This window comes from Rhynchophorus ferrugineus, unplaced genomic scaffold (assembly GCF_030347505.1).
Source record: "Rhynchophorus ferrugineus isolate W39M unplaced genomic scaffold, kcgeb_rfMv2 rfM1, whole genome shotgun sequence".
NCBI classification, from domain to species: domain Eukaryota; kingdom Metazoa; phylum Arthropoda; class Insecta; order Coleoptera; family Curculionidae; genus Rhynchophorus; species Rhynchophorus ferrugineus.
In genome coordinates this window covers 72,629,879-72,646,912 of record NW_027472580.1, presented here as the reverse complement: position 1 = coordinate 72,646,912, position 17,034 = coordinate 72,629,879, and positions in this window count along the sequence as shown.

Sequence of the window (17,034 nt, the reverse complement as noted above, 5' to 3'; positions counted from 1 at the left end):
CAGTATATATATATATATATATATATATATATATATATATATATATATATATATATATATATATATATATATATATATATATATATATATATATATATTTTTTATTTTATTTTTTGATTAAAATTTTGAATGATATCTTAGACGTCTTGACCGGTGTGAATTTCTATTGGGCATTTTGTATTCTAGATGACATACTATCTTTTTTTAACATCTTAGAAGCTATTGAGCTCTATGTTGTCTGTTTTTCATACGAAATAAATTGAAAATCCTTTCATATTTAAGTCATAAACCTGAAGCATATTAAACTTATTGTGATTATATTTTAATAATTACAGTAATTAAACATTTGTTATAACATAATTAGCATCTAATAGAAATAAAGATATATGCAATAAGATCAATAAACTGTGTTAAAAATATTCATAGTATGCTGTCGCGAAATTAGCATGCACCGCCATATTAATAATGGATCGATCGGTAGCGTGATTTGATTATTTTCGAGATGTTATTTTTTCGCCGTCAAAAAGAGAGAGATAGGAGAGCCCGAAAAATATTTTTGGGTAACGTTTTTGAAAAAATAAACGAATAAATTTCGTTCAGATTTTTACGCGCATACTAATGAGAGGATATAAAAAGCGCGCGATGAAGTTATACTTTGAAAAAACATTCATTAAAAACGGATTAATGCGATTGGCGTGGATTTTATTTACCAAATTGGTTAAAATCCGAAATATAACGTTTCGTATAAAAGGGACATTATGATTTAGGCTAACATCATTTATGAAATAAAACAAAAAAAAAATCGATTATAGTAACGCTTTAGATTGTTGTATCAAACAGATTGATGGGATCACTGAGGGCATATCACTATAATAGTAATATGAATAATTTTATGTGAGTAATAGATTATTCAGCATCTGCATTGTATTGGTGAAATGCGAAATATTAATGTAAATAACACACATTTACAATGCCGGTTAATTTCGCACATGGTGGCATCACTGCACTCTTATAGTCGCAGTCAGCTGATGGCGTTGCATTAAACATGATTTAGAACTTGCTTTTGTGGTGTGATTTTTCATCATCAGAACGTATGAAAATGCAGAAATAAAGTTGATTATTGAGAAATCATCTCAAATATTTCAGTATATATTCGTATTTGCAGTACTTTAATTTTTGCTATAGTACATACTGATAAGTCATGGGTACCGAAATTGTTTTGTAACGCGTGAAGAACAAAGCTGTACAAGCGGACAGTTGGTAAAAATGTATATTTCTTATTTTCTGTGGCAACGTTAAGCAACTGACAAAAAATTTACGTAGATGATTGCCATTTTTGCTCTATAAATGCCGTCGGTCATCATGAGTGCTGGAACCAGTTCTGTACAGATATAAGTACAAAAAATGCCTTAAGAAATCCGTTTACATCACCGGTGGGTAATGAAATCGATTTCGTTATGGAAGAAAAGCATTTAATTTTTTAAAGAATATTTATCAGACCTGATATTCGAAAACTAGTGGCTGACGCAAAGTTTGCAAATTGTTCAATGCCTGATGAAGCAGCAGTGTGAACATCGTTTCGAACTAAGACTCATAACATTCTTAGCAACACAAATCATCAGATTATAAATACATAATCGCCAATTTTTTGCAAAATTGTCATAAGTTTGGAACTTGAATATCACTTGAAATACATTTTCTACAAAGGCATTACCATGGATTTTGGGACGAAGGCATGATGCGCTCATTGTTGTAATCTGTAATGGAATGGCTGTGTGGAAGACTCATTCATTCTGATTTATACATTCATTTCTGATTTATACTTGTTAATTCAATAAATGTCCGTTAATGATCAAAATAGTAAAATAATTAATTTATTTAATATTTCGAAAACTAGAATCAATTTTAAAAATCGGATTTGTGATTTTATTTCAGCCCTCCAATTTATCTTATAGATAGCTTTTGGTTGTTCAGAACCAACATCGTGTATTCTTGTATATTTGTTAAAAACCTTAGTCTAGAGTGGTACACTTGTGTCTAAATAATTTTATACATATTTTTACATATCTATATACATTTCTCAATTTTTCTATTTAGTATTGTAGTACCCAGAAATAGAATCCCAGATGTTGAACCAGCAGCGACAACTAGAACACGATAACGAATAGCTGGAAATTCTGAGACGTTTATCTGGGATGTTATTGAACGATATTTCCATCATTCGTAACCGACCATCGTTTGGTTTAGAAGTGCCACCATGGACTGCCCAAGCCTCGCCTCGCCATCCGCTTTATCTATTTTGTATTTTCTACATTTTTTATATTGCCAATAAATAACGGTCATATAATGTAAACACCACTGTTTCATTTCGTTTTACCTCCATTCACCGAGCCATATAACTTAACTCAAAGTATTATTGAGTGTATCATATATATATATATATATATATATATATATATATATATATATATATCATCTTATATGATTTTTAATATATATGATTTACTGTTGTTTGATTTGAAGAAATCTGTTGCCTAACAGCATTAACATTTTTTGTACAAACTTATGGTAATGTTGCTACGTTATATCCGCATTGTGGTTTTTGGATGTATAAAAAATGACCAAGATTTATGGGACGACAACCTAACTCAGATATAATAAACTTTCAGAAAATTTATCAGTTCATGAATCAAATGTTTCTACATATTTATATGCGACGAGAAAGATCCAAAAAAAGGAAAATGGCTTCAATACGAATTGAATGAAAGTCTCATTTCGATCCGAAGTTTTATTTCGAATTGCTTGGGTGGCTCACGGTTTCAGAATGATGCAAAATGTAAACATGGATTGGTGATTGTACCGCAACCAAAGTAAAATTATTTTTTAGATCCGGTACTGCGATGTTGCCACAAAGGTGGTAAAAAGTATGGTTATGGTGGTAATAAATGTCTTGTGTAATACTTAACAATGCATAGAATATTTTTGGTATAAAAGTGGTGCCATTAATTTACACAGTTAAAAATATTGTGGTTTGGAAATAAAAACACAATAAAGTCATATTTTAACGTATTTTGCTTTCGAAAAGTGACAAATACTGTAGACTCATTGAAAAATATATGATGCTAATGATGATGACTGCTTGACTTAACAACAGGAGGAGTTTGGTTTCCCTCCCTCATTTGCGTTTGGGGTAATTTGGATGTTAAATCAAAAAACCTTGAGGTAGAAGTTCTACTGTGGCAAAATTATAAATTTATCAGGAAAATGGTGAACATTTTATTGATAAAAACGGCAGATATCGGTGATTAGTGTTTGAAATTTGTATGAAAATAATTAAAAAAAAAAGAAAAGACGATATTATATTCCCCAGACCATTGCTACTAAAACTTTTATTGATAAGCTTAATTTATATTGTGTTATATTATATTTTAATGAATATATTTCAAAGTAAACTTTTTATCACATTCCCAATACCAATTATTCAGCTTTAATGTGCATTTATTTGTTTAATTTATGTCTTGATGTACGTGATACTGCACTAATTAGTTTGTTAGATTTAGTTGTTTTCGCGTATACTCTGCAAAATAATACATGTTGTCGCAACGTTAAGATACAATCTCATGCTGAGTTATAGTGCTGAAGTACCAATTCCAGTTATTATTTTAAATTATTACATTTTAAAATTCTATTCCACAAAAGAAAAGACCGTGTTTCATTCATTCCCCAGGTTCAAGGAGGTCCAAGTTCTGGAGGATATGGGTTGGAGGTTTTCTTTAAGATATCTTAATATTGCAAAAGTTACTCTTTACAAGATATGTACTTTTAATAAGCGTAACGTAATTGGTGTAGATTATGTAAATATTATCCTAATGAAAATAAGGAGTTCCACATGTTTGCCCATTATGGATCTTTTGTCATATTTACTTAAAATATTATTTTATTTAGAAGTGAGAAGAGGCGACTTGTCAAGCAGTGATATAAAACGAGACTGAGGGTTTTCATCTGTTAGATCCGCCTAGACGACAGTAAAAGACCTACACATCCATGCCCATACAAGTTTCGATTGGCTAGAACTGCACATGTGTGTTATATAATGATAATATTTTATTAATAATTCATACCTTATACACTCATTTTCGCCGCTAAATTTTCCTACAATAATTATGTTACCTCAACAAAATGTTATCTCAACAAAACAAACAAAATCTCTCTTTATATTTAAAATTAACCTAAAAATTACTTCTAACCACAACTGTGGTAAACAACAAGGCGTATATAGAAGAGGACTCGTAGTTGTGAAAACCCTCAGGTTAGATTAGAACAAGTGCGCATGTGCAGTTCTAGTCAATCGAAACTTATATAAACATGGATGTATAGTTTTTTTTTACTGTCGTCTGACGCGCCTCACTGGTTTAATATTCAGGAAGTTTTAAAATAGATGACTATTTTAAAATATTTCGGTAAGTCTGGTTTGAGTGAGATAATTTTTCATGAACGGGCATACAAACTTGAAAATGTCAGATCTGGTATCGAATTTGCAATAAACTGAACAAAATCATCATTGGAAATTATTTTTCTTGCACCTGGGTTGAGTGTTATCGTAACGTAATAAATATCGTTCTGGAATTATATCTAGATATTACTTTAGTAACGTTCAATGTAATTTAATATGTATAATTTTCAAAAATATGTAATACCATTCAAAAATGTAAGGACCCTCACTTTAGGCGACCGAATGAGCATTTTAGGTTTGCTATGTCCATGAAGATAAAAAAAGTTTTATCGTCTGCTTTACAGGCTTTGACTAAGATCATGGGGTTTTGATTTTAATTGGTTATCTTTCTCTAGGTACTAATATAAAATATAAGATTATTATCTTACAATATCTAAATTTATAACAGCGTGAAGCACTTTCAATATATTAATATTGTTACTAAATATTATATTAGTCATATATATATATATATATATATATATATATATATATATATATATATATATATATATATATATATTTCTCAGACTGGGGGTGATTTTTTGACACACTCATGTTCAGAAATCGCGAAGTCGATGTTCTTGTATATTGATGGAGTACGTTTGCTTTTAGTAAATTACATATAGTATCATTATATTTGTTGTGTGCAAAAAAGGGGCAAAAAGACAAACTATATTAATGTTAAATATTTGAATGATCTATTTATACAATAAATTAAATTTACATATATATATATATATATACATATATATATATATATATATACATATATATATATATATATATATATATATATATATATATATATATATATATATATATATATATATATATATTTATTTATATATGTTATCTCTTTGATGCAAATCAGATAATTGAATTTCTTGTTTACTTTGGATTTATCAAGTGGTGGGTGTAGGCGTGTTGAAAATTGAGTGAGCAATTTTCAACATCATTAATAAATAATACGGTACAAATTGCCCGTCTCACTTTTACCGACGCATGTGTTCGTCGGGATTGGCTCAACAGGGTAATACTTATGCCCCCCGATAGACAGTTAAACTAAATTGCGTCTCTGGGATGACGTGAAGTTAGGAACTAATTTCGCGACATTTCCATACATTAACGGAAACCTAATTGTCCTAAGAACGTGTCTGACTACGTGCCTTTGCCACATGTTTAACGTCGTAGAGTTTGGAAGCGCAAAATTGACTGTCTGATATTTGATTTTCCTTGCCACAACAGTAGAAAATGAAACTCACTCAGATTTCACCCGCTATTGTCAAAGTGATTTTCTTTGGCGAAATTAGAATGCCGCATATTAATTTACCTTTCGATGGGTAAACATTTCTCAGACTGGGGGTGATTTTTTGACACACTCATGTTCAGAAATCGCGAAGTCGATGTTCTTGTGTGTTGATGGAGTACGTTTGCTTTTAGTAAATTACATATAGTATCATTATATTTGTTGTGTGCAAAAAAGGGACAAAAAGACAAACTATATTAATGTTAAATATTTGAATGATCTATTTATACAATAAATTAAATTTACATTTTAAAGACATTTCACAATAAATTATTAGAGAGATCCAAATATACAAGTCTACAACAAAAAAGCTGTTTATATATTTTCATTTGTTTTATATGTAATTTGGTATATTGAAAACGAAAATAATATAAAATATCCAGGATATAAAGATTAATATATGAAAGCAATGGTTTTCAGGTATGCGGCGATTATTAAAATTTTGTGCATGTTGCTCGGACAACAAGTTGTATTTACCAAATTTGCTTACTTTTTGTATCTATGGGATAGCAAAGACAGAGAAAATCAGAAAGGTATCTAAAACAGAAATTGTTAGCCTCCAAGAAAGCTTAAAGTTGGTGAAAATGACGTGTTTTAAGAAACATTGTTACTTACATATAGAGTCATTAGTTATCACCGCTGCATATAAAGTTGCGATTGATGAAGCAATTTATAAAATCTCTCCCAAAGATGTATTTTTCTTCAAATACATAGTTCGAGGTTTTCAGTTTTCAGTTTTAAGTAGTCAGAAAAGTCGCTCAGAAATGAAGGAAGTTATTTTCGTCGGACGAGATATTAAATGGTCAAATAACAAATAATGGTCAAACATACTCAAAATGAAAGCTGCTTTTAAGGAAGTCATAGGAACTTCTAGGTAATCATAAAGAACTACAAACAAATCGTCAAAAGAATGCTAAGAGCACTTCAAGCTGTAGGTTACCTAATGTGTCTAAAAGTGCATATTCTAATTAACACTTCAATCTAGTTTTCAGAATTTTGGGAGATGTGAGTGAAGAGCAAAAAGAAGCGACTCAATTGACTACTGACTACTGGAACTGAAGGTAATAAAATCTGAAAATCAAGCAGACTCACGATCTATCCAGTGTTAAGGTTTTATTTGAAGTTTATTTCATTATTATGTTTCCTAATTAGTTGTTATATTTTGCACATTTTTTGAATTCAAAATCATTGTCGATTATACTTTGAAGCACGCTTAACATCTAAGAGATTTGCAGTAAAATAAAATTGTCAAAATCTCTCGGTGAACTTGTTGTTTATTATATGATCACTGATGCTAAGTTGCACGATTTCGCAGCATGTATATATGATATTTTTTCTATTATCAATATATTATTATCAAGCATGTTAACAGGCATAGTTCCCATATATGGTGCGATGGCAGCCTACATGTAGTTATCACATACTCCAACCACGATCTTTAAAACATACATGCGCACCATCTACAGCATTTGTCTCCGTCATATTTGAATCACCCTCGTAAATCGGTAGAACTTGAGGCATCACGTTAACCGTTTCGAAAAAAGTACAAAAAGGCTTTGAAAGGAATATCGTTTAAGCTCTAATCCCATTTAGATTTTGGGACCTTAAATAGCAATGTCTACCAAAATATTCTCGGGACACATAAGTTTTGAAAATATGGAAAAGTCTAATTTTTCAAAATTCTTCACTAGAATAACCTCTTAAATATTGCCATATATAGATTAAACAGAATGTAAAATAGGATAAGATCTTTCAAATTTAATATTTTGAAAAGGTAGCTGTTACCAGTAGTGTGAAAATCTATATAAACTATTATTGTTACGTCGATGAATACTAGTTCATCAATCATTTACATGATAGTCAGTTCCAAAAAAACGTCAGCAATAATGAGAAATATGTTGCAAGAATTGGGAACAATTTTAATTTAACTTCATTATTTTACATACATATCCATAATGAAAATTCTATTTGAATTTCCAAAAGAGTCTTCTTGACCAATCTCTGGCCATTAATGGTCGATGGGTTCCCATAACAAGCATTTGTTTTGGTTCAGAATGTGGATTGAGATTCAAGCTTTGTTTATACTCATGGAAAGATGCTTTGGTCGTTTTAAAGCATTCTATATTTACTTCGCTGTAGCAACTGTGATACTCATTGGGACCACAGTTTACGAAAATCCAAAATTTTAATTAGAAATATCACTTACACAGACTTATGAAATACCTAGGCATGGTGCACAGATGTTTGGTGTTTTGTTATTGGTTTTGGTGTTGATATCTTGCATGATTATGTTTAAATTCCGTAACTTGTTTTAATTGAAGATGAACATTTTGTCTACACTTTACACAAGCGTTCATAAATTTATTTTGATACTATCTATAAAAGAAATACTACTGCTCTATGTTTTATTTTATCGAATGTAAAATGTTCTGACACTAACATTTTGAAGAACTGTAAATATACGAAAAAGATGATAGATATACATGAACATTCAGATAAGTTTATGAACAATTAGCACCATTTTTAGAAAATAAAATAACAAATCGCTAAGAAAATGTTAAGCATAATTAAATTGGTAACTCATTTTTAATTTATACCTTATTGAATTTAATGAAAATTAAACATATTCGTTTACTGAAACTGTATGAAAATCATTTAATATTTTAAAAAAGTTAACTGTTACCAGTAGTGTGAAAATTCATATCAACTATTATTGTTACCTCGATGAATACTAATTCAATCATTTACATGAGAGTCCGTTTCAAAAAACGTCAGCAATAATGAGAAATACGTTGCAAGAATTAGGAACAATTTTAATTTAACTTCATAATTTTACATACATGTCCATAATTAAAATTCAAATTGAATTTCCTCTAGACATTAATTGATGTATGGTCGATAGGTTCGTACAATAACCTTTTGTTTTGGTTCAGAATGTGGGTTGAGATTCAAGCGTTGTTTATACTCACGGAAATATGCTTTGTTCGTTTTAAAATAACCTATATTTCAAATATACCAGAATCCAAATAGATTAGAATTTTCACTTAGGCATGGTGCACATATGTTTGGTGTTTTGTTATTGGTTTTGGTGTTGATATGTTGCATGTTCTAATTGGAGATGAAAATTTTGTGTATACTTTACATGAGCGTTCATAAATTTATTTTGATACGACATAAAAAAGAAATACTACTGCACTATGTATTATTTTATCGATTGCAAAATGTTCTGACACTAACATTTTGAAGAAATGTAAATATACGAAAAAGGTGATACATGATACATGAACATTCAGATAAGTTTATAAACAATTAGTACCATTTTTAGAAAAATAAAATGACGAATAGGTTAGAGTGCAACCTCTTATAGATATAATAAATTAGTCAAATAATTTATATATAAATATTATTGATTAACATTTATTGCCATTTTGTTCCAATGACAATTGACCAGATATTTCGGAGTATATTTTTTTCAAGAAAGGTAAACAAACTTTTACCTAAACTGGGTCCTTAAACAATTTTAAAAGATTAAACGATTTCCGAAGAAAACCAGGATAACAACAAGTCTCGTTTAAGAAACTTTGTTTATTATTTGTTGATATTCATCAGGGAAGTTCGCTCTTTTTCATTCCGGAGAACCTAAAGATATTGGATAAGTTTAAAGTTTCTACCCACTTTAGACGTCGCCTTTTTATAACAGGTAAGTTCCGGCAGGAGTTTTCGATTTTCAAATAAAAATAAAATTAATTTTCGGAAGCTAAAGACCTGAGCAACATATAACAGGGGATAAGTTTAAATAAGAAAAAAATTAACTTCATTTGACTTGTAATGCTAATACTAAATTAGGTAGGTCTTTTAATCAATGCTTAATTAATATAATTGACCTCGATTTTTGTGAAAGGGTCAGTTGTTTTGAACAAGTTTAAAAATGTTTTAGGATAAAACGTTATGGTTTTTTTTTCGTCGTCGAAATTGTTAATTTGAAAACTGTGTTCCTAAATAGATCATAAACAATCTACAAAACAAAAAGGCATAGAATTCGATCTCACATACAGTAGGTGGTCAAATTAATAGGTACTATAGATATTGATTTAGGTAAATTGAATAAATGATGTTGTTTTAAAAGGATTATTTTATCATAAATAGGTCTACAAAATATCTAAAGCGCTCATGTCTACACAGTAAAGTCCACCTATGAGAGACCTATGTGGGAATTCGCTTTTACGGGCGATTTACAATGACCAACAAGCAGAAGCATTTGCTGAATATCTAGAAAAACTTTCAAACCAAACGAAACTAACATTGAACATAATATGCCGGACATAGAAGCTGAAAATTCGATGAGTGAATTAGTCACGCCGAAAGAGTTAACCAAAGTTATTAAAACTGACATTAACCCCAGGAAATCACCAGGCTATGATTTAATAACAGGAGAATTACTCCAAAAACTACCAAGAAAGAGAATTATAAAAACCACCAACTTGATCAATACAGCATTTAGATTAAAACATGTCCCAGACATTTGGAAGATAGCGGAAATTATAATGATCGTAAAACCTGGGAAGTCACCATACGAAATAAAAGCCTATAGACCTATATCAATGCTGCCAGTAATATCTAAGGTTTTTGAAAAATTCCTGTTGAAAAGGATAAAACCGATCATAGAGAGAAAAATCCTAATACCAACACACCAGTCTGTGTTTATTAACAAGCACTCAACAATTGACCAGGTCCACAGAATAACAGATGTTATTGAAAAAGCCTACGAAAGTCAAAAAGTATGCTCAGCTACATTCTTAGATGTAGCACAAGCTTTCGATAAGGTTTGGCATGAATGCCTTGATCATAAACTATAGGAAATGCTACCAAAGCACCACACCGAACTATTAAAATCATACATTACAACTAGAATGTTTAGAGTCAAGCAAGAAGAAGCTTACTCTACGATAAAAGAAGCTAAAGCAGGTGTATCACAAGGAAGTGTACTGGGACTAATGCTTTATCTACTCTACACTTGTGATATATCACAAACGGAAAATATTACGATGGCTACATTTGTTGATAGCTGTCGGAGACAATAGTGAAGAAGCCTCATGAAAATTACAGCAGGCAAGTGACAATATAAATAATTGGACGCAAGCTTGAAAAATAAGAATTAATGAAAGTTAATCTGTACATATGCAGTTCACCTATAAACAGACCGTACAAGCACCAATAATGTTAAATAACAATATCATTCCATATAGCAACAACGCTAAATATCTCGGAATGAATCTCGATGCAAAACTTCGCTGGACGGAACATATAAAGGAGAGAACTGGAATTGGAATATAGGAAAATGTACTGGCTAATTGGAAGAAAATCACAATTATCAGTACATAATAAATTGCTATTATATAAGCAAATATTGAAACCTATATGGACATACGGAGTTCAATTATGGGGATGCTCTGCAAAGAGTAACATAAATAAAATACAAATTTTTCAGAACAAAGTCCTGAGAGGTATTGTGGGTGCACCCAAATAATATAGGACTGATTACCTACATCGACAACTTCAGATACCCACAGTCAGTCAAGAAATCAAGAGAATTGAAAGGGGGCGTGAGGAAAGATTCCATCCTCATACGAATATTAAAATATTGCAACTTTTGGATACCACCAGAACAGGACACAGACTGAAAGGAATCAAACTATCTGATCTTGTGTATTCTTGTGTAGTGAGGCGCATATATTAAAAATTCAGCAGTGACATGTATAAACATTATTTCACCAGAGACTGAGTTAGGGCCGATGGGTCCTCCTAGTTATATACTTAGATTTAAGTTATCGTAAAGACAAATTGTAGGTTAGACGGAAACTATTAGTAACAATGTATTAATTAAATAATAATAAAAAAATCTTAAATAGGTACTGGTATCAGTTTTTTTGTTTTCGTGAAGTGGCAACACAATATGCCCGCGCCATTTGTCGATTAAAAGACCAATTATTAGAGTACCTCGTATTAAAAATGATTAAAATAAATGGGTTCGACGCAAACGATGAAAAAGCGGAATTATTCGCAGAACATTTAGCTAACGTATTTCAACCGAATGATATAGATTTTACAATACAGAATGATATAAATCCTGTTTAGCAGCTCGATGTAGCTGTAATATATATTCAATGGCTGTTTGAGACTGAACCATATTCCGGAAAGTCTTAAAATTGCTCGCAAAATAATGATTAAACATACTAACAGAACAAATTAGATCTTACAGGCCTATTTCGCTGCTACCTGCGATATCCAAATTATTCCAGCAACTGCTGTTAAAACGCATTAAACCATTTATAGAAATACCAGATATTCAGTTTAGATTTCGGAATTACCATTCGAAAATCGACCAACAAACAGCGGTTCGAAGAAAAAGGGCATTCGAAGAAAAGAAATACTGCCCTGCAATATTTCTGGATGTCCCGAAAGCTTTTAACCAAGTATGGCATTTGGGGTTAATCTACAATATGAACAATTTGCTACCGCGGATTTACTGTCGACTTCTGGAATCATATATTGTCGGAACAAAATATAGAGTCTCGCACGAAGAGACATTCTCAACATTTAAATCTATTTCGACTGGAGTTCTGGTAAGGTATTTAAATCTATTTCGACTGGACAAGGTAGTATCTTGGCACAATTTCTAGGTCTGCTTTATACTTCTGATATCCCAACAATAAAGGGAACGGTACTTCAAAGATTTGCTGACGACACAGTTAAAATAGCAAATTATATATCTCTATCTAAAGCTATAGAACAAGTACAAGTAGCGGTCAACAGGATCTTCAAATGGACTAGAGACTTGATAATGCAGCTTAACAGCGCCAAATCTGTCCATGTTACCTTTGCGTTGCGGCGAATTGACAAAAACTTAATTATATCGCTTGACGAATGCCCTATTCCTCAAGCAGAATCAGCTAAATACCTCGGAATACATCTGGATAGTAAGTTAAACTGGAAATATCATGTTAGACTAAAAACAAAGCAGATTAGACTGAAAGTCAAGCAACTGTATTGGTTAGTTGGAAGATATTCTTAACTTGATCTAAAATCAAAATATTTGTTTATCAGTCAATATTAATGCTTATTTGGATTTATGGCGTGCATATATGGGTTTGCACTAAAACATCAAATTAACGAATAATCCAACGCACCGAAAGCAAAGTTCTACGATTAATTACCAATGCTTATTGCTATGAAACCAACGAAGAGATTCAAGATTTCACTCAAAAACATGAAACAAGGTTGCTAAATCACAGCAACGTAGAAGCAATACAGATACTGGACAATACGCAAGAAATCAAAAAATTGAAGCGAACCAAACTACACGAACTAGTATATATATATAGTGTATAAGTGTATTTTTAACTTTAGCTTAAGTAGATTAGTGTTATTCTAATTTGGGAAATACATACTGATGTATTATTAATCCCGTACACGTCTTGCTTGTATATTAATGCAAGTACAATGGAAGAATCGTAATAAATTAATTTGTGAATTAAGATTGTACTAAGCATATCGAATATAAGATGTAATTAATAAAAAAAATGTCTATTGTGTGACGTTTCTTCATTTAGTCATTGTTTGTTACAAAGAGTGCTTTGCAGTATTGTTGTTATATTGTCTAGATATTATAAATTCATTATTTTAAATCGATTTTTGTGTCTAAAACAATTAAAAAGTAAGTATTGCTCTATATAATAATGGTTTTGCTATATTTTGTTTAAGAATTTACATTTTATTAATGGTTAAAGGCGATATACTCAGAGGTTTGATTTTCAACAATTCAACAATTTGGATGGGTGGCTTTGAGTACTTCTCTAAGAAAATGTAGGAGGATACAAACTTTGTTACTACACTCCACAGATTCTCAGAAAGAGATAGTTGCTGTTGCTGGACTTTCAAAATCTATCGTCAATCGAATTAAAATTAAAATTGATGATAAAAGCCTCTTGAAGCTATTCATATTGGCAAATATGGCAGAAAAAGAATCAGCACAACTCGCGCCGATCGAAAAATCAGAAACATCTGCCTCGAAAATCTTAAAAATAGAGGAGCATGTAAATATTTCGGAGAGGACAACCCGGAGACTGTTGGTTGAAGCGAATCTAACAGGACGGCGGATATATTTAATATCATATTCTATAGTCTTCAAAACAGCAGTGAACTCATGTCATTTGATAATAATTGATGTCATCAAAACGTGACAATGTTGCCGCATCAACTCTTAGTTCTAGATTATTTTGGCTATACCGTGTAACAAAATTGTAATCTAAATAAAATAATTAAACTATTATAAATAAAAAATTACACAATTAAATTAAAAACTACTGTTATACAATATAATAAATGTGATCATTGCAGTTCATCTAATGCATATATTACCAAAGATTTAAGACTACAATCAATTATACAGTTATAATAGTTTGAAGGTTACGGTTGTGTTTTATTTTATTTACATTATTTCTATTCCATACCACCTATGAGTTCCAGGTGCGTTTTTATATGTAGTGGTATCCTCTGGAGACCTAATCCGTCTAATTAACAATTAAATAATTAATTTATTTTTAATTAAATTAATTATTAATTTAAACTGTATTTCCTCTTGGTTTGTTATGTTACTACCTGTATATATCTTTCTTGGTAAAACTAGATTTAATCACTGCATTCTCCCTAATGCATTTGCCATATCTACAAAACAGTTAGTATTCTTTCTTTCTTTTCAACATTGAGTCATAATCCCATATTCAGGAAACTTTATTAAAGTGAATACCTAAGCTGTTTTTTCAACCTATCTAACATTTGTTCTCAATTCCATCATTTGTCAATTTCTTCTTCAATGTACCTGATCGAGTTCATCGAAGTTTCCAACATAAGGAACAATATGTCTGCAATGAACTTTTAAAAAATGTTATGAATAATCTAATCAATTTTTATTCCAAGGTTGAGTTTTTCCATCAACCTTTAAGTCTTAACATTATTTTTATTATCATCTTGCCATGAGTGACCATTGGGTATATTGGTTCTCTCATGAAATATTCATGTCTCATATAAATACACATATCGAAATAAAAACTCCTCCTCGATTTTATTATATGGTTTGGAAATTTGTTTTCTTTTAAAAGCAGTACCTGGAAGTTCCATTACACATCTTCGATACATTTTAAACTAACAGTTCTATGAAATAATTGTGTTAAATTAAGTTTATGTTGAAAAAACTACTCACTGTTTTTCATCAGCCGTTCAGCGCTCGTTATTTTTTTTGAGATATTTCTGTGACCCTGTCCGTGCTAATATGTTGTGCAGCTGATTAGAAGGGCAATGTGTTCAGTCTTGACTTCGGCATTTTGAATCAGAGTAATAATAAACAGCGATTTAAAATTTATTAAAACAAGGAAAGTGTTCAGGTCACGTTTTCCGGTTTATAATCTGTATTTATTATAATTAATATTTGGAATAATTTTGCCGACGTTTCACAACCGGACGACTTTGGCAGACTGATTCGGTTAGATGTTCGAACTTATTAGATAGCATTCTATCTCAGTTTAAAAATTATAAGTGAGAAGGAAAATATTGACTCTGACTCTGAAATTAATTTACAATTTGCGACAGGCACATATTGATGACGTGAGTTCATTGCTATTTTGAATATACTATATATATACTATATAATAACTAATTGAACTAAATGATTTTGAAATTTAAATTCAAATCAATTCAAATTTTTAAGGAATTCCTAAAATTTTGTAGAAACTTTTATTATTTGGTAAGTACTTCCACAAAAAAATGCTTTTTAATTTTAGTTTTAGAACTTAATAAAACCTGACTATATCGCTTGAGAATTGATGAAGAAAAAGATCAGGGCATTGACTGATGGATCGACTACTATTGTAAATCTCAAAGTAATCCAGTTCAAGTACATGGGATCAGTAATAATGGAGAGAAAATTGGTATCTGCTTCTGAACGAATAAACTGAACCGCTCAAGTTGCAGGAACTTTAATTTCTCTGATGGGTATATCTATAGAATACTGTATATCTATGGAATCTAAATTAGACGAATCTCCTTAGATTTTTGTGGGTTTCCTAGCATCGATTATGGACTAATAATTAATGTTTGACGATGACTCCAAAGCTTGCTTCTAGGTCAACTTAAAAGTTATTCCTGAATACATAAATCTTGTATAACTATGAAAGTTTAATTTCATTAAATTATACAGCTTTGGCTATGAAATGTTGGTTTAGCATCCCTAGCCTCCTTGGATTGGAGCAGTCGCCATCTAGTTTCTATATTAGGTCCTCTATATTATTCTATGAGTTTTTCCATTAATAGTCATTTTTCACGTTTGCTATTACTTTAATGGTTTTATCTTTTTATATCTATGTATTATCTTTATTACTCTTGCTTTTGTTACTTCGTTCTTTCTTACGTTGTGTATTTTTTCTTCATTTTTCATTTTCTCTATTTCTAGATTCTTTTTCCGATTTTCATTCCCTTCTATTTTTGGTCAAATCCTTACCCACAATTATTTGTCTAGTGTCCTTGTCAAGTTATTATTGAATTATTATTTATGTTCTTCTGAAATTTGTTGTTTTGTAGTATTTCTATTCTTTTCACTTTTGTTGTTAGTGCTAAATGCGTTTATCTATCGTTTTTTGTTGTGTTTGTCATTCATTCTCTTTATTATCACTTATTTTGTTGGTTGTTTATTTATTCGTCTTGTTTAAAATTTGTCTTGTGTGTTTTAAAATGCAGTGATTTTGTAACTCAAGAAAAGTGATAATGTTCGAACAAAAAACGAAGATTAAGAAACAAAAGAATCATGTTTTAAAAAACAACAAATAAGGACATAATTAATTCACCCACTTCTAGCACAGAAAATCCAGAACGTAAATGCTAATTTTGTGAGAATTGGCCACAGTTTGCTACATACAAAAATAAAAAACCCAGAAAGTAACTATTTACGTATTTTTAACTTAAGTAGGTACTATTTAATCCAATTAGATTAAATATATTTAAGAACAATTAAAGAGGAGGGTAGAAAAACTGAAGAGCAACATTAAAGAAGCCGCATATGAAGCTTTGGTCACCAGATTTAAAAAAAAATAACAACACTAGTACAGATAAAATATGATGGTGACGTTGAATAAAATAAGTAAGATAGGTCCAGAAAATAAGAAAAAATAAAAAAGTACTATAC